This window comes from Pristiophorus japonicus, chromosome 20 (assembly GCF_044704955.1).
Source record: "Pristiophorus japonicus isolate sPriJap1 chromosome 20, sPriJap1.hap1, whole genome shotgun sequence".
Lineage (NCBI taxonomy): Eukaryota > Metazoa > Chordata > Chondrichthyes > Pristiophoridae > Pristiophorus > Pristiophorus japonicus.
In genome coordinates, this window is record NC_091996.1 from 33134726 (window position 1) to 33151910 (window position 17185).

Sequence of the window (17185 nt, forward strand, 5' to 3'; positions counted from 1 at the left end):
CTAATGGTTTAACACCCATACCTGGGGATTATCAATTCCTGGTTTGCTGGAACTTTATTTTTTTACTGCAACCAGTCCAGGTTATACCAACTGTTAAACAAACCCAACCTTATTTTAAAATACCAAGAACACTACTGAATTAATGGACTACATCCTACTTGCCAAATCAAAAAGGAAGCCATACAATGGAATCATGCATTAGCATTTTTATTAACATGATTAACATCGTTATAGTATCAGCACTGGAGAGTATGCAGGGCACTTAAAACATAAGTTATTAACTATACAATGGCAGCTATAGAATTCTATCATTTAACAGCTTTAAATACTGTCTTTATAATGTTTACCTCTGTACACTAACAGTGTACTCCATGTCAAATGTGAAACATTTAATCTGATCAAGGGTCAGAGCTGTGTCATAAATACTCTGGTGGAAAACCAAGTAAAAAGTTACCAAATATTAATTTTGAATATTGTTGAGCAGTCTCTCTGACTTCTTGCTCACAGTTGTTTTTTAAAATGCCTTCAGTTTTCTTTCCAAGCAGTATTTCAGCGAGGTTGAAATCGGCTTGGTTATTAAAGTTTGACATAAATGGGCATAAAAGGTAGAACAATGAATCCTGTTCCTAATCTGCAATCTTGGCTAGTCAGTCTCTCAGATGAAATCTGGTATTCAGTCAGTTCTGCAAATGACCTCCTGCTTGTTAGTTTCGAGAGGAACGACCCGTGTTAGTTTCTACTCTCAGCTTCTCATGAAGTAAAACTGAGGTACTTCATAAATAAGCTGGTTGCCACAAACTCACAATTTTAGGGCTCTCAGATGCTCAAGGATTAGCACTATCAGTCTACAAGGCTCTCTCAATTTCAGCCTCAAGCACTAGGCAAACTAATACTCGGTCTCAGTGAATTAATCCTCAGCCAGTTTTGGGCAAATGAATGGCTCCCGCCAAATCCCGCAGCTTTTATAACTCTCCAATCTCACAGGTAGCTTCATCCTTCAAAGATGGTTTAAGAATCTCGGGACAGATTGGAGTGGACGTGGCTCAAGATGTTTCTAGAATCTCCAAGCAGATTTGCGGTACGTGCAGCTTAAGATGTTTGTACACTCAAGCCAGATTTTGAGGGTGTGAGGCTTAAGTTTTTCAAACATCTCCTGGAGATATTTGGAAGGGAAATTCTGCCCTTTCATTCTAAACTTAATGAGCCAATTCCTCTAATGGTATGTTTCAGACCGTAAACTTTCTCTGGCAACGTGGCTTTACTGTACTTTGCCCCTTGCCTATGTCTTCAATAGTTCAATAGCCAGGGATAGTTCCCTTAGACTGGAAGCTAGTTCATGTACGTCCTATGGTCAACAAAAGGGTACTACAGACCTATCAGCCTGACATCCATTATTAGAAAGATGCTAGAAGCTATTGTAAACCCCTTCTATGATCATCGGGAAAGGGAAGAACCATTAAAAATTCACAACACGGCTTAGAAAAAAATAGATCAAAGAATGATACAGCACAGGTCACCATTTAGCCCATTATGCCTCTTTGAAAGAGCTCTCCAATTAGATCCATTCCCCTGCCCTTTCCCTATATTCCTGCAATTTTTTTCCCCCTTCACGTATTTATCCAGTTCCCCATTTTAAGTTATTATTCAGTCTGCCTCCACCAGTCTTTCAGACAGTGCATTCCAGATCATAACTCGCTTCTGGTTCTTTTGCCAATTCACTTAAATTTGTGTCACCTGGTTACAGACCCTTCTGCCACTGGAAACAGTTTCACCTTATTTATTCTATCAAAACCCTTCATGACTTTCAAATAAACAATTTAAATTCTCAAACTGCCTTGGTGGGATCTGAACACATGTTCTCTGGATTATAAATCCAGGCCTCTAGATTACGAGTCCAGTAACATAACTACTACAGCTATATCCTGTTTATACTACTGTACCGAGTCAAGCCATACAAGTTTTATCAACAAAAGCAGACACTGATGTGGAGATTCAACACTGCCTCCAGTGCGCCAGTGCAATCTTCGGCCACCTGAGGAAAAGAGTGTTTGAAGATCAGGCCCTCAAATCTACCACCAAGCTCATGGTCTACAGGGCTGTAGTAATATCTGCCCTCCTGTATGGCTCAGAGCCATGGACGATGTACAGAAGACACCTCAAGTCACTGGAGATATAGAAGAACATAAGAATTAGGAACAGGAGTAGGCCATCTAGCCCCTCGAGCCTGCTCCGCCATTCAATAAGATCATGGCTGATCTGGTCGTGGACTCAGCTCCACTTACCCACCCTCTCCCCGTAACCCTTAATTCCCTTATTGCTTAAAAATCTATCTATCTTTGACTTGAAAACATTCAATGAGCCAGCCTCAACTGCTTCCTTGGGCAGAGAATTCCACAGATTCACAACCCTCTGGGAGAAGAAATTCTTTCTTAACTCGGTTTTAAATTGGCTCCTCTGTATTTTGAGGCTGTGCCCCCTAGTTCTAGTCTCCCCCACCAATGGAAACAACCTCTCTGCCTCTATCTTGTCTATCCCTTTCATGATTTTAAATGTTTCTATAAGATCACCCCTCATCCTTCTGAACTCCAACGAGTAAAGACCCAGTCTACTCAATCTATCATCATAAGGTAACCCCCTCATTTCTCGAATCAGCCTAGTGAATCGTCTCTGTACCCCTTCCAAAGCTAATATATCCTTCCTTAAGTAAGGTGACCAAAATTGCACGCAGTACTCCAGATGCACCTTTTGGGATTCATGCACAAGGACCCCCAGGTCCCTCTGCACTGCAGCATGTTGTAATTTCTCCCCATTCAAATAATATTCCCTTTTACTGTTTTTTTTCCCCCAAGGTGGATGACCTCACACTTTCCGACATTGTATTCCATCTGCCAAACCTTAGCCCATTCGCTTAACCTATCCAAATCTCCTTGCAGCCTCTCCGAGTCCTCTACACAACCCGCTTTCCCACTAATCTTAGTTTCATCTGCAAATTTTGTTGCACTACACTTTGTCCCCTCTTCTAGGTCATCTATGTATATTGTAAACAGTTGTGGTCCCAGTACTGATCCCTGTGGCACACCACTAACCATTGATTTCCAACCGGAAAAGGACCCATTTATCCCGACTCTCTGCTTTCTGTTCGCCAGCCAATTCTCTATCCAGGCTAATACATTTCCTCTGACTCCGCGTACCTTAATCTTCTGCAGTAACCTTTTGTGTGGCACCTTATCGAATGCCTTTTGGAAATCTAAATACACCACATCCATCGGTACACCTCTATCCATCATGCTCGTTATATCCTCAAAGAATTCCAGTAAGTTAGTTAAACATGATTTCCCCTTCATGAATCCATGCTGCGTCTGCTTGATTGCACTATTCCTATCCAGATGTCCCGCTATTTCTTCCTTAATGATAGTTTCAAGCATTTTCCCCACTACAGATGTTAAACTAACCAGCCTATAGTTACCTGCCTTTTGCTTGCCCCCTTTTTTAAACAGAGGCGTTACATTAGCTGCTCTCCAATCCGCTGGTACCTCCCCAGAGTCCAGAGAATTTTGGTAGATTATAACAAATACATCTGCTATAACTTCCGCCATCTCTTTTAATACCCTGGGATGCATTTCATCAGGACCAGGGGACTTGTCTATCTTCAGTCCCATTAGTCTGTCCAGCATTACCTCCCTAGTGATAGTGATCATCTCAAGGTCCTCCCTTCCCACATCCCCATGACCAGCAATTTTTGGCATGGTTTTTGTGTCTTCCACTGTGAAGACGGAAGCAAAATAATTGTTTAAGGTCTCAGCCATTTCCACATTTCCCATTATTAAATCTCCCTTTTCATCTTCTAAGGGACCAACATTTACTTTAGTCACTCTTTTCCGTTTTATATATCTGTAAAAGCTTTTACTATCTGTTTTTATGTTTTGCGCAAGTTTACCTTCGTAATCTATCTTCCCTTTCTTTATTGCTTTTTTAGTCATTCTTTGCTGTTGCTTAAAATCTTCCCAATCACCAACAATGTCTCCGCAAGATCCTACAAATCCCCTGGAAGGACAGACGCACCAACATCAGCGTCCTTGTCCAGGCTAACATGCCTAGCATTGAAGCACTGACCACACTCGATCAGCTCCGCTAGGCAGGCCACATAGTCCGCATGCCAGACACAAGACTCCCAAAGCAAGCACTCTATGCAGAGCTCCTTCACGGCAAACAAGCCAAAGGTTGGCTGTGGAAATGTTACAAGGACACCCTCAAAAGCCTCCCTGATAAAGTACAACATCCCCACTGACACCTGGGAGCCCCAGCCAAAGACCGCCCTAAGTGGAGAAAGTACATCCAGGAGAGTGCTGAGCACTTCGAGTCTCAATGCTGAGAGCATGTAGAAATCAAGCGCAGGCAGCGGAAAGAGCGAGCGGCAAACCAGTCCCACTTGTGACAGAGTCTGTGGCTCTCGTATTGGACTGTTCAGCCACCTAAGAACTTACTTCCCTAGTGGAAGCAAGTCTTCCTCGATTCCGAGGGACTGCCTATGATGATGATGACGACAAGTTTGATAATAGCTCTTTGAGGAAGCCACTAGGATAGTGGATGATGGAAATCCGATAGACAGAGAGGGTGGGAGAGGGGAAGTATTTAGCCATGATGCTCTAGCCATCATGGTGTGGGGGCAGGTTTGATGGACCAGCTGAATTTTCCTGCCCATCAATTTTATAAGTTCGCATTGAAGAATCTGGTTACCAGTTTGGAGCATCTTAGAAAGCTTAGCACTATAGTCGATTTCAAACTAAACTCTTGTCCTTTTTGCTTCCTTCCAAAATTGCCAGATTTATCAGGACCTGACTTCAACTTTCCTACAACACACACACACACACAGGATCGTGATATTTGAAGGGTATTTTACAAACACTGGATTGTGATATTTTACTAAATAAACAGCAAGTTAAAAGTAAATAAGTATTGTTCTATAGACGATATAAGCAATGGTGATATGAAGTTGAAACTTATTTTGGAATTCAGCTGCGTTTAAATAAAACTCTTTCCAATTATAGTTATTACTAAAATTTATATACAAACAAAATTGAATTCCAGGATTTCCGTGTGTTAGATCTGATGCATGTTACAACACGAGATGGTTATCTGTGAGGGTTATAATAGATTCCAACAGATCAGAGTATGTCATTCTGAGGTTCTTGTAAGTCACCGGTACCAGGCTATTTTTCTGTAACATTATAAAGATCACTCCTATATTATCCTTTTCTGGGTGATGTCTTGTTTTAAAAAAAATCAGAAACAAGGTGAAAGATTAAGGCCCATAGGGCAAGACAACACAAAAGTTGAAAACAGTGAGAGAGAAGATAGGGTAAATCAGAAAGTCATGATTAGTTGACACCAAGTTTGGGTTTTCAAAACACAAGCGCTGTCGGAGGATGGAAAGACTGAGGTAAAGTAAGCAGCTCCACGGGGGTGAGGCCCCGAGAACGAATGAGTTAAGAGTTGAAGACTGCGCAGTGAGTCTTCGATTCAAGAGTGAGAATGTTCAACACATCGTAAAAGAAAACAAATTTCAATGAACTGAAGAAAAATAGCACCTCATGAGCCTGGTGTACAGTATTTGAATGCTTGGCTAGAGAGGGACATATTGGGTACACCCAACATGGCTTCATAAAAAGGTCATGTCTGACAAATCTAATTGTATTTTTTGAAGAAGTTACTAAGTTGGTAGATGAGGGAAGCCCAGTGGACATTTTCTACTTAGACTTCCAAAAAGCTGTTGATCTTTAAAGATCGAAGCCTCTCGTATTAATAGTAATAGATTGAGTTGGATTGAGAACTGTCTGGCAGGAGGTAGTCAAAAAGTAGTTATAGATGTCAAACTAATGGGCCTATAGTTACCCGGGTCTGTCTTGTGTGGAAATGTATTTTTATCTAAGCTGATACCACACGGTATTTTTGTGCCCTTTTTAATATATAACAAAATGGAGTCCTGGTCCTTCCAGAAAGTTATGCATAAAGCAGTCGGCTTGCATAAACAGCTAAACCTGGCTTGAAAGAACTGATGCCTCCTAGTTGTCTGGTGGCTAAGTCCTGCTGAGACAAGTACCCCACACGGTGCTCTCCTATTGTCTATACGATACCAGTTCCACGCCACCCCACTCTTTTCGAAGTACTCAAACCACCAGCCATTATCTCTTGTACAGACATCATCCATTTGATGCAAAAAGATAACTGACCAGGAAACTGGACAATCCTGACACAATGCAAGGCAGGTAATAGCTCAATACCACACTCCCATCGAGTAATGGCCGGCTGGCCAACTAATAACCCTGACAAAAGAAAATATCTGGAAACCATGTCAGGACAAGGATGTAGTAGTTAACTCTTTATCTGTATTCACTGACTGCGAGACAGAGCCAATACACAGGGAGAGGCTATAACTTGGGTTTTACTGTATAAATATCTCATGAAACTGTACCATTTCGGAGGTGTTCACTTAGCCATTGACGGAGTGTGACCTTTCCCTTGCTAGCAAGTAAATTAAAGAAACTTCTGCTGGAGCTGAAGGTGTCTGAGTCATTTATCGGAGGTAGAGAGTTCGACACTTGTCACCTTTTTATTAAAGATAGTGACGACATTAACCTCCTTCCATTTTTTAAAGAATCACAGAGTGCAGAGAGCGATTTTTTCTTTTTTTGCCCCTATCCCATACTTTTATTAGCTAAGATAAACACGAGGGAAAAAAATAGGTTATGCTGATGGGGTTAGAAGAGAGGCAAGGGCCCAGGGGCAGCACGGGCCAGCCCACACTGTGATATGTGCGCAGACTAGGTCCGTGCAGCAGAGCTGGTCTCCAGACGTCTTGGGTAATCCTTGCCGCTGGACCAAGACCTAGCTCTGTCAAGCCCATGTGGTGGCTGGTGTGCAACGGTCACCCCATGTTAAAAAAATCCACACACAGGCATCTTCCACCCTTCAAGATGTAGTTCAGGACCTGGAATATTAGGTCCTTCATTGAAACACCTGTGAACTCATCCCTTTTTGGTGTGGAAACAAGTCATCCTCGTTTCGAGGGACTGCCTATGATGATGATGATGATGATGATGTACAGTATTTGTCTATCAATGTAATGGCAAATCAATCTTGTGTTCCAAATGCTAGATGTGAACAGTAAATAATTTATTAAATCAGGCTGCACGATTGCCTTTTCAAACCACAAGCTAGAGTCCTGAAAGTTGCCTTGATATCAGTCTCCAGTGCAAAAAAAAAAACAGGAGATTAGGGATGCGTGCAATAAAGGTACAGCAGTTATCATGGGTGACTTTAATCTACATATAGATTGGGCTAACCAAACTGGTTTTCTAGACCAATATGTCGAGGAACCAATTAGAGAGCAGGCCATCCTAGACTGGGTGATGTGTAATGAGAGAGGATTAATTAGCAATCTTGTTGTGTGAGGCCTCTTGGGGAAGAGTGACCATAATATGGTAGAATTCTTCATTAAGATGGAGAGTGACACAATTAATTCAGAGACTAGGGTCCTGAACTTAAAGAAAGGTAACTTCGATGGTATGAGATGTGAATTGGCTAGGATAGACTGGCGAATGATATTTAAAGGGTTGACGGTAGATAGGCAATGGCAGACATTTAAAGATCACATGGATGAACTTCAACAATTGTACATCCCTGTCTGGCGTAAAAATAAAACGGGGAAGGTGGCTCAACCGTGGCTAACAAGGGAAATTAAGGATAGTGTTAAATCCAAGGAGGAGGCATATAAATTGGCCAGAAAAATCAGCAAACCCCCCTGAGGACTGGAAGCAATTTAGAATTCAGCAAAGGAGGACAAAGGTTTAAATAGGAGGGGAAAAATAGAGTAAGCTTGCAGGGAACATAAAAACTGACTGCAAAAGCTTCTATAGATATGTGACGAGAAAAAGATTAGTGAAGACAAATCAGAATCAGGTGAATTTATAATGGGGAACAAAGAAACAGCAGACCAATTGAATAAATACTTTGGTTCTGAGTTCACTAAGGAAGACACAAATAACCTTCTGGGAATACTAGGGGACCGAGGGTCTAGCGACAAGGAGGAACTGAAGGAAATCCTTATTAGTCAGGAAAGTGTGTTAGGGAAATGATGGGATTGAAGGCCGATAAATTCCTAGGGCCTGATAGTCTGCATCCCAGAGTACTTAAGGAAGTGGCCCTAGAAATAGTGGACGCATTGGTGGTCATTTTCCAACACTCTATAGACAGTGGATCAGTTCTTATGGATTGGAGGGTAGCTATTGTAACGTCACTTTTTAAAAGAGAGAAAACAGGGAATTATAGACTGGTTAGCCTGACATTGGTGGTGGGGAAAATGTTGGAATCAATTATTAAAGATGTAATAGCAGCACATTTGGAAAGCAGGGACAGGATCAGTCCAAGTCAGCATGGATTTATGAAAGGGAAATCATGCTTGACAAATCTTCTAGAATTTTTTGAGAATGTAACTAGTAGAGTGGACAAGGGAGAACCAATGGATGTGGTGTATTTGCACTTTCAAAAGGCTTTTGACAAGGTCCCACACAAGAGACTAGTGTGCAAAATTAAAGCACATGATATTGGGGGTAATGTATTGACATGGATAGAGAACTGGTTGGTAAAGATTAGGAATAAACGGATCCTTTCAGAATGGCAGGCAGTGACTAGTGGTGTACCGCAAGGTTCAGTGCTGGGCCCCCAGCTATTTACAATATGCATTAATGATTTAGATGAAGGAATTGAATGTAATATCTCCAGGTTTGCAGATGACACTAAGCTGGATGGCAGTGTGAGCTGTGAGGAGGATTCTAAGAGGCTGCAGGGTAACTTGGACAGGTTAGGTGAGTGGGCAAATGCATGGCAGATGCAGTATAATGTGGATAAATGTGAGGTTATTCACTTTGATGGCAAAAACAGGGAGGCAGAATATTATCTGAATGGTGATAGATTAGGAAAAGGGAAGGTGCAACAAGACCTGGGTTCATGGCACATCAGTCATTGAAAGTTGGCATGCAGGTACAGCAGGCGGTGAAGGCAGCAAATGGCATGTCATAGCGAGAGCATTTGAGTATAGGAGCAGGGAAGTCTTGCTGCAGTTGTACTGGGCCTTGGTGAGGCCACACCTTGAATATTATGTACAGTTTTGGTCACCTAATCTGAGGAAGGACATTCTTGCTATTGAGGGAGTGCAGCAAAGGTTCACCAGACTGATTCCTGGGATGGCAGGACTGACATATGAAGAAAGACTGGATCAACTAGGCTTATATTCACTGGAATTTAGAAGAATGAGGGAGGATCTCATAGAAACATATAAAATTCTGACGGGATTGGACAGGTTAGATGCAGGAAGAATGTTCCCGATGTTGGGGGAAGTCCAGAACCAGGGGTCACAGTCTAAGGTTAAGGGGTAAGCCACTTAGGACCAAGATGACGAAAAACATCTTCACTCAGAATTGTGAACATGTGGAATTCTCTACCACAGAAAGTTGTTGAGGCCAGTTCATTAGATATATTCAAAAGGGAGTTAGATGTGGCCCTTACGGCTAAAGGGATCAAGGGGTATGGAGAGAAAGCAGGAATGGGGTACTGAAGTTGCATGATCAGCCATGATCTCATTGAATGGTGGTGCAGGCTCGAGAGCTGAATGGCCTACCCCTGCACCTATTTTCTATGTTTCTAAAAGGCAATGTGGACAGTGGGTCTGACTGATAGTTTCAACTTGTCCCCACAGGTTTATTATGCATTCCAGACTTAGGCTGGAAGGGATAAATAGTTATTTCTATTTCTCCAGTATTTTGGATGTTGTCCAATTTTATAAAAAGAAAGATGATCAAGTGAATTACATTGCGAAGGCATAGTACCATTAATCCGTTCGCTCAGAATTGTGTCACATCAGCCAGCTAATTTCAATAGGAACCAATAGAAATTATTAAAGTTTGTGGGAGAACTTGAGTCAAGACAGTGTAATACTATGCTATATAGCTAAATGATTACGCTGTTTTTCAAAATCATCCCAGCGTAGACAGTAAAAGACATATCGAAATGGAAGCTTCTGCTTACCCAACAACAACCATTAGATCATTTGAAATCATCAACAGCCAGGTCACTGAAGAATGTTAGGTTTACATCCTCACCGCTCACGACCTCTGGTCCTTCTATCGTGAATTACATCCTCACTTCCATGTCTTTCAATGAGGCAATAACAATCTTGTTTCTTTGAATTCTTCAGTTAGTTTTTGAAATGTTTCTCACAAATTACCAGCTCTTATCTTTGATGGTTCTAACTTCAGCCCTTCTTGATACAACTGACATTCTTGGCTTCACCATTTTCATTGTTCTCAAAATGGAACTCCTACTATCTCCTCTATTTCTAAAGTTGCCTCCAGGAAGCCGGACCTCCTTTGTGCCAAATATTTCCCCCCTCAACAACACAACTTTCTATAAAGCCCAAGTCTATCCAAAAAGTGAATACTGAGGCAGCTCTGCCAGCACAACTCTTATACTCCAGGGCAGGATACAGGGGAAAGCTTATTATCTGTTGAGCGATATCTCTCACTTCTAGCCTCCAATCTCTCACTTCATCACAATCTTTCTCAGTTTTATCAATAGCAATAACATGCTCAGTGCTCCTCTGAACTTTCCTCTCTTCATAGAACATACCATCAATCAGATACTTCTTCCTTCCCTACAGAAAACAAGGCACATTGCACAGACTTCTACACAAACTCACTCCTTTCCAGGGTCTCAAACATCAGCCGTTACCTTTTGCTACAGTTTTCAGGCTTTTAAAACTCAAACTTGGTATCACCTAATCACTACTTTCTGATTTACCTCCATCTTCTCTTTTATTGTTTTAAACTTTTCAAGTCTCCTGAACAAGGAGCCTCGACTCTTCACCCCCATTTCTTAATTTTTGTAACACTACTGGTTACTTATTACCCAGCTTCTATTCTCCACTGCTAACTGTCTTTTTTTAACTTTTTAACTTCTCCCCAGTCTCCACCTTCCGACAGCAAGTATGAGGTGCTCATGGGCTTCTTTGTCTCCAAGATTGAGTCCATCCATTCGGCCGCCTCTACCTCTTCCCTTCCTTCCCCCAGCTCACCGGACCAAACTTCCTCTGAGGATTCCCCTGCCCTAGTCCTGACCTCACATCTTTCTCCAGTTTCTCTCCGATCTCCCCTGGTAACCTTTCCGAGCTCATCCTGTCCACGAGATCCACTTCCTGCTCTCTTGACCCTCTTCCCAACAAACTGCTGATCACCCAACTTCCATTTCTGGCTCCCATGTTAGCTGATATTGTTAATGGTTCTCTCTCTCTCCTCAGGTACCATCCCCCTCTCCTTCAAATCTGCCGTCATCACCCCTCCTCAAAAAAGAACGCTCAACCCCTCCGTCCTTGCAAATTACTGCCCCATCTCCAACCTCCCTTTCCTCTCCAAAGTCCTGGAACGTGTTGTCACCTCCAAAATCCGTGCCCATCTTTCCCGCAATTCTATGTTTGAATCCCTTCAATCCGGTCTCCGCCCCTGCCACAGTACCGAAATGGCTCTCAGCAGTCACAAATGACATTCTTTGTGACTGTGAAAGGCAAACTATCCTTCCTTGTTCTTCTTGACTTGTCTGCAGCCTTTGACACGGTAGACCACGCTATCCTTCTCCAACGCCTCTCCACCGTCATCCAGCTGGGTGGGACTGCACTCGCCTGGTTCCATTCTTATCTGTAATTGTAGCCAGACAATCACCTGCAACGGCTTCTCTTCCCACCCCCACATCGATACCTCTGGTGTCCCCCAAAGATCTATCCTTGGCCCCCTCCTATTTCTCATCTACATGTTGCCCCTTCGCAACATCATCCGAAACCACATGTACGCTGACGACACCCAGCTCTATTTCACCACCACTTCTCTCGACTCCTCCACGTTCTCTAAATTGTCAGACTGCTTGGCCGACATCCAATTCTGGATGGCCAAAGATTTTCTCCAATTAAATATTGGGAAGACTGAAGCCATTATTTTTGGTTCCCACCACAAACTCCGTTCCCTAGCCACTGACTCCATCCCTCTCCCCAACTTCTGCCTGAGGCTGAACCAGACTGTTCGTAACCTTGGTGTCATATTTGACCCTGAAATGAGCTATTGATCACAAATCCGCGGCATAACTAAAACTGCCTATTTCCACCTCCTTAACATCGCTCATCTCCGCCCTTGCCTCAGCTCATCCGCTGCTGAAGCCCTCCAAATTCCAAAGCAATCCTGACTGGCCTCCCACATTCTACCCTACGTAAACTAGAGGTGATCCAAAACTCGGCAGCCCGTGTCCTAACTCGCACCAAGTCCCACTCACCCATCACCCCTGTGCTCGCTGACCTACATTGGCTCCCGGTTAAGCAAACGCCTTGACTTAAAAATTCTCATCCTTGTTTTCAAATCCCTCCAAGGCCTCGCCCCTCCCCATCTCTGTAATCTCCTCCAGCCCCACAACCTCCACACCCCTCCACCCACCCCGCCGGAAGATATCTGCATTCCTCTAATTCTGCCCTCTTGAGCATCGCTGATTATAATCGCTCAACCATTAGTGGCTGTGCCTTCTGTTGCCTGGGCCCTAAGCTCTGGAATTCCATGCCTAAACCTCTCCGCCTCGCTTTCCTCCTTCAAGACGCTCCTTAAAACCTACCTCTTTGACTAAGCTTTTGGTCACCTGCCCTAATTTCTCTTTATGTCGCTTGGTGTCAAATTTTTAAAATCTCAAAATACTCCTGTGAAGCTCCTGTGGGACGTTTCACTACTTTGAAGGTGCTATATAAATATAAGTTGTTGTTATAGGTAATAATACATTTGAAACTGGAAAGGACATATACAGGAGATATCTTTGTAACCTTGCATAAGAAATGGCTTAATAAAATGACATAGATGATGAATTGTGTACATTTTTAAATCACATAAGGCAACCTGCGTAAGAGATAAGCCCACAAAATTCCAACATATACAAGATGCGGGTTACAATTACAAAGCTTCTATCCACCATAATTACCATTTTTTTGTCAGCAAGTATCCACAAATAATTATTTCAATTCTTTTTAATTCAACCATTAAAATTTCTAACAATTGCTTCATTTTGCAGTGCTATATTTAGATGGTGACTCTCTGGACTTCAGTCCCAGGTCCCACTTCTGATTTTTTTTTAAACCTCTTTGCACTGTATCTATTCTGCCGTTATCTTAGTGAAAAAAAACAGCAATCTTGGCTTCGTTACCAGTTCTAACCTCAAATGTACCCTCTGCCATCTCATTTTCTAAAGCTGCCTCCATGAAACTGTTTTTTTTTGTGGCAAACACATATTTTTCCTTCAATAACCTTTAATTCTATATAAAGCTAAATTCCATCCAAGACTTTAACACTGCTCCTGTAACTTTGAAAGCTCTGCTAGCACCGTTCTCACAAGGATGAGTTGCCATGTATGCTGATCAATTGCTGTCGGCGTTCGATGATCATAACGTGCTGATTTGGTGTTGCAGTTGGGCCTAACATCTTTGGAGATTTCTCAGCAGAGGAAAGATGTGATCCTGGTACAAGACAAACCCGATATTTTTAGCTTCAGACAGGAGCACAAATTTCTGGTCCTGTGATTATATACACTCATTGTTAACTCGCCATTCTCAAAATGTACTCTTTTCACACAAGTAACTAATAACCTTTGAGCATCTAGGACAAAAAAAATTATAGTTAATGGAAATATCCATTTTTAAAATAAAATTGTGCACATCACCATAGATAGCAATGCAAACCTTCACTGAGCACTTCAGAAGCACCAAAAATGAGCCATGATCTACTGATTCCCTCTCGACTTTGATTTTTCATTGTGGCAGATTGGGCTGCTTGACAGATGGGTCCAAAAAGCAATCTAGCATCTACTCAGACTACAGTGCCAACTGTGGAGGATTTGCAGACTCCCTGGGATTTGTTTCCTAGTGCAGAAAGGCCAGATGGCCATTTTGAATGCTGCAGCAAATATTGGTCGAGGTGGGGTTAGCATTCCAAGATAGTAAATCTGGTATCTTAAACTTTCTAAAGGGCTGCATGTAAATTTGTGTAGGGGAAAAATTAAACCCAGGCTTTTGTGGTTTCAAACAGACAGCAATAAAGGTTTTAGATGTCACTGATCCCATGACGTGAGCCTACACAGAAATACTTAGCCATATGTACAGACTTTGATATTTTCACATGAAAGACTGAAGCGAGGTAGATGGAATGGGATGAGATTGGTGTCGAGGATAAACACAGCCTAATTGGGTCAAATTGTTTCTATGCTGTATATTCTATGTTATAATTTCACTTCTGCAAGTTATCATCAGTAGTGGGGTCTGTGGAAATGAAGGTGTACACTTTTTTATTAAATTGGCAAAAGCTGACCGGTAGCATGGGGGAAACCAGGTAAGTGGGGATTTAAATCAGACTTTACAGCTGTCAGATTTCTACAGGTTTAAAGTGGGGCAGGTTTGAAAGAGAATACCTAGAGTATTCAGCGAGTCCAAAACTGTAGCAACTCAATTCTTTTGACATTTCTACCGAGATTAATAATAACACCACTCTCTGAATTCATTTCAGATCACAATAATGTTTTTTCCTTTCCAGGCTGCAAAACACTGCAGGAATTTAAAGGAAACATTTGCCAAAATTCAACAACAGTGGTGTGAAATACTGTAAGCATGTTCCACAGCATCCCTCATTCAAAAAAAGTCAGTGTTTTACTTGAGGGCATTGGAAGGTGAATGATAAACATAGTGTTCTGATGCAATTAACATTTTTCATTTTGACAGAACCAGGACAGAGTTATTCTGCGAGAAGTAAAATATCGATGCCCATTCCTTTTCTCTCCCCTCCTTACTCAAAAAAAAAGTCCTTTCTTGCTTCAGTTCTCCAGGGTTTTGCCCCACTTTCATTTGTCTTTTCTGATTCAAGAATTTAAGTGTGAAATGTTTGCATCGCCAGAAGACCACAACAACGCACTCACCTTGACGGAAAAATTTGTTTATAAGCTATGTCATACATGAAAAAACAGAAGGCATGCTTCTTTCAATAGTGTGGGTAAGATATTGGAAGAGAGTTTAAATAAAGTTTTGTTTTAAAAAAAATAGCATTAGTGAGTCACTACTGTTGTAAGCTGCACTGTTTAAATGCATTATATTCACGAGTGTTATTTTGGGGCTCTTTGTTATTATAAGTACAACAGCCTCTTTCATCTCAAACACAAGTGATTAGGTATAATGAGGGCTGCTGTTTATCCCAAAACTCAAATGTTTAACACCCATCATACAACATAGTAATTTTATTACACTCACGATTGTTTCTTCACACCTATTTTAATATCAATTTTTCCTTAATACCCAGCCAACAGAAATTTATTGGAACCAAGACAGAATAAGTTATTTATAGTGCTTATGTCTCTTTTAATTATCTTTGGACTTAAACCACTATCATCTACTTGTGCTGATATGCCCCATTTTATATATATTTTGCTGTGGTTAGTCCTGTGGTGCACAATGAACTAGTTGAAGCATTCCCTGTATAGTCTGGTGATAATAGACACTAAAAATGACTTATCAAGTGTTTCACCACAAACTTAACACATTAAAAAAACATTCTGACACCACGCAATATACAGCAGCACTACAAATAGAATGAAACAGGACATTCATTTGCAACAGGCACAACTATTTTAAAAATGCATCAGGAAAGTACTCGCAGCAAGACTAAAAATAAACATGTACAAATCGGTGCAGTGGTACTTTAAATAACTTATCCTGCATCTGTTGTGAAACATCATGGGGGGGGGGGGGGGCAGTGAGAGAGGAAGAGGAGCGTTCAATTTAGGATATCAATCCCTAATCTCAATAGTTCTGCAAGGAAGAAAAGGGAACGGAATTCCTTATTAAGTTACTGTAGAAATAATTTTCAAGTTACTGTAGAAATAATTTTCAAGTTACTATAGATAATAAGTTACTGTAGAAATAATTTTCAAGTTACTGTACAAATAATTTTCAAAAGCAAAATAAAAAGGAGAGAGGGAGCGATATAATGTGGGAGTCAGCACTGTGTATATATATATGTTTGTAAATGAAGCCAGATTGCAGCCAGCTTGGGCCTAGTACTATAATGGAACAAAGCCAAGCCTGCTCTAGGTTTGCCCTGAATACAGAGTTAACACACAACACAGGAGCAGCTGCTCCAGAAACCGCACACCCAGCGCCAACTTCCAGCTCAACATTTACCTTTTAATATTTATATATATTTATATATATATTGGATTTTTTTCTGTCCTCTCAATCACACACCCCCACCTTTCTTTAATCGCTTCCGGCCTTGCCAGAGTGTGTGTGTTGTGTGTGTGTGTGTGGAGCGCTAGAGAGACGGTTCTAGCAGAGAGAGAGAGAAAAATAAGGAAAAGGGAGAGAGAGAGAAAAATGTCTGGGATCCAGCTTTGTGATAGCGGGCGCCCCGAGCGGAGCAGGGCAAAGCCAAGAGACACACACACACACAAACAAGTCCTCTCAGCAAAAGCCAAGCTTCCCGCCTCACCGACTGTGAGGGGAAGGGGGGAAAAGCGGGGGGCAACAATCGAGCTTTGATATAAACACAGTACCTTCCCCTCCTCCGGATTCTGGAAGCTCCAGCACTCGGCTCTCTGCTCGAACACGGGAGCGAGGGCGGACTGGATTAATCTAGACAAACACTGCAAGAACCCCGTCAATCATCCCACTTAAAGGGGCCAGCCTGACCCTACAACTCTTTTTGGGGGAACAAAATACACATTAGATCAAGTGCCCCCCGATCTGGGGGACACTCCAGACACTTAACTGCCCCTTTAAATAAAACATTTTTGTTTCTTTTTTTGTTTTTTTGTGGGATTTTTGTGATTTTTTTGGGGGGGGCATTAAAACCATATATTTTACCAGTGCCCCCTATAAAAGGGGAGGGGAGCCTGACCCTACAACTCTTTTGGGGGGGGAGGGGGAACAAAATAAACATTAGATCAAGTGCCCCCCGATCTGGGGGACACTCCAGACACTTAACTGCCCCTTTTTCTAATAAAGGTTCTTTTTGGGTTTTTTTTGGGGCATTAAAACCATATATTTTACAAGTGCCCCCTATAAAAGGGGAGG

At 41.9% G+C, this 17185-nt stretch overlaps 1 protein-coding gene across 2 annotated transcripts in view; it reads right to left on the reverse strand.

The window, feature by feature from the left end:
- Positions 1–16739, reverse strand: part of zbtb26 (zinc finger and BTB domain containing 26) — a 34276-nt gene extending 17537 nt beyond the window's left edge. For both annotated transcript variants that reach the window (XR_011588015.1, XM_070862719.1), the window contains exon 1: positions 16666–16739. The gene's annotated coding sequence lies outside the window, so the exon portion shown is untranslated. The remainder of the gene's footprint in view (positions 1–16665) is intronic.
- Positions 16740–17185: the final 446 nt, after the last annotated feature.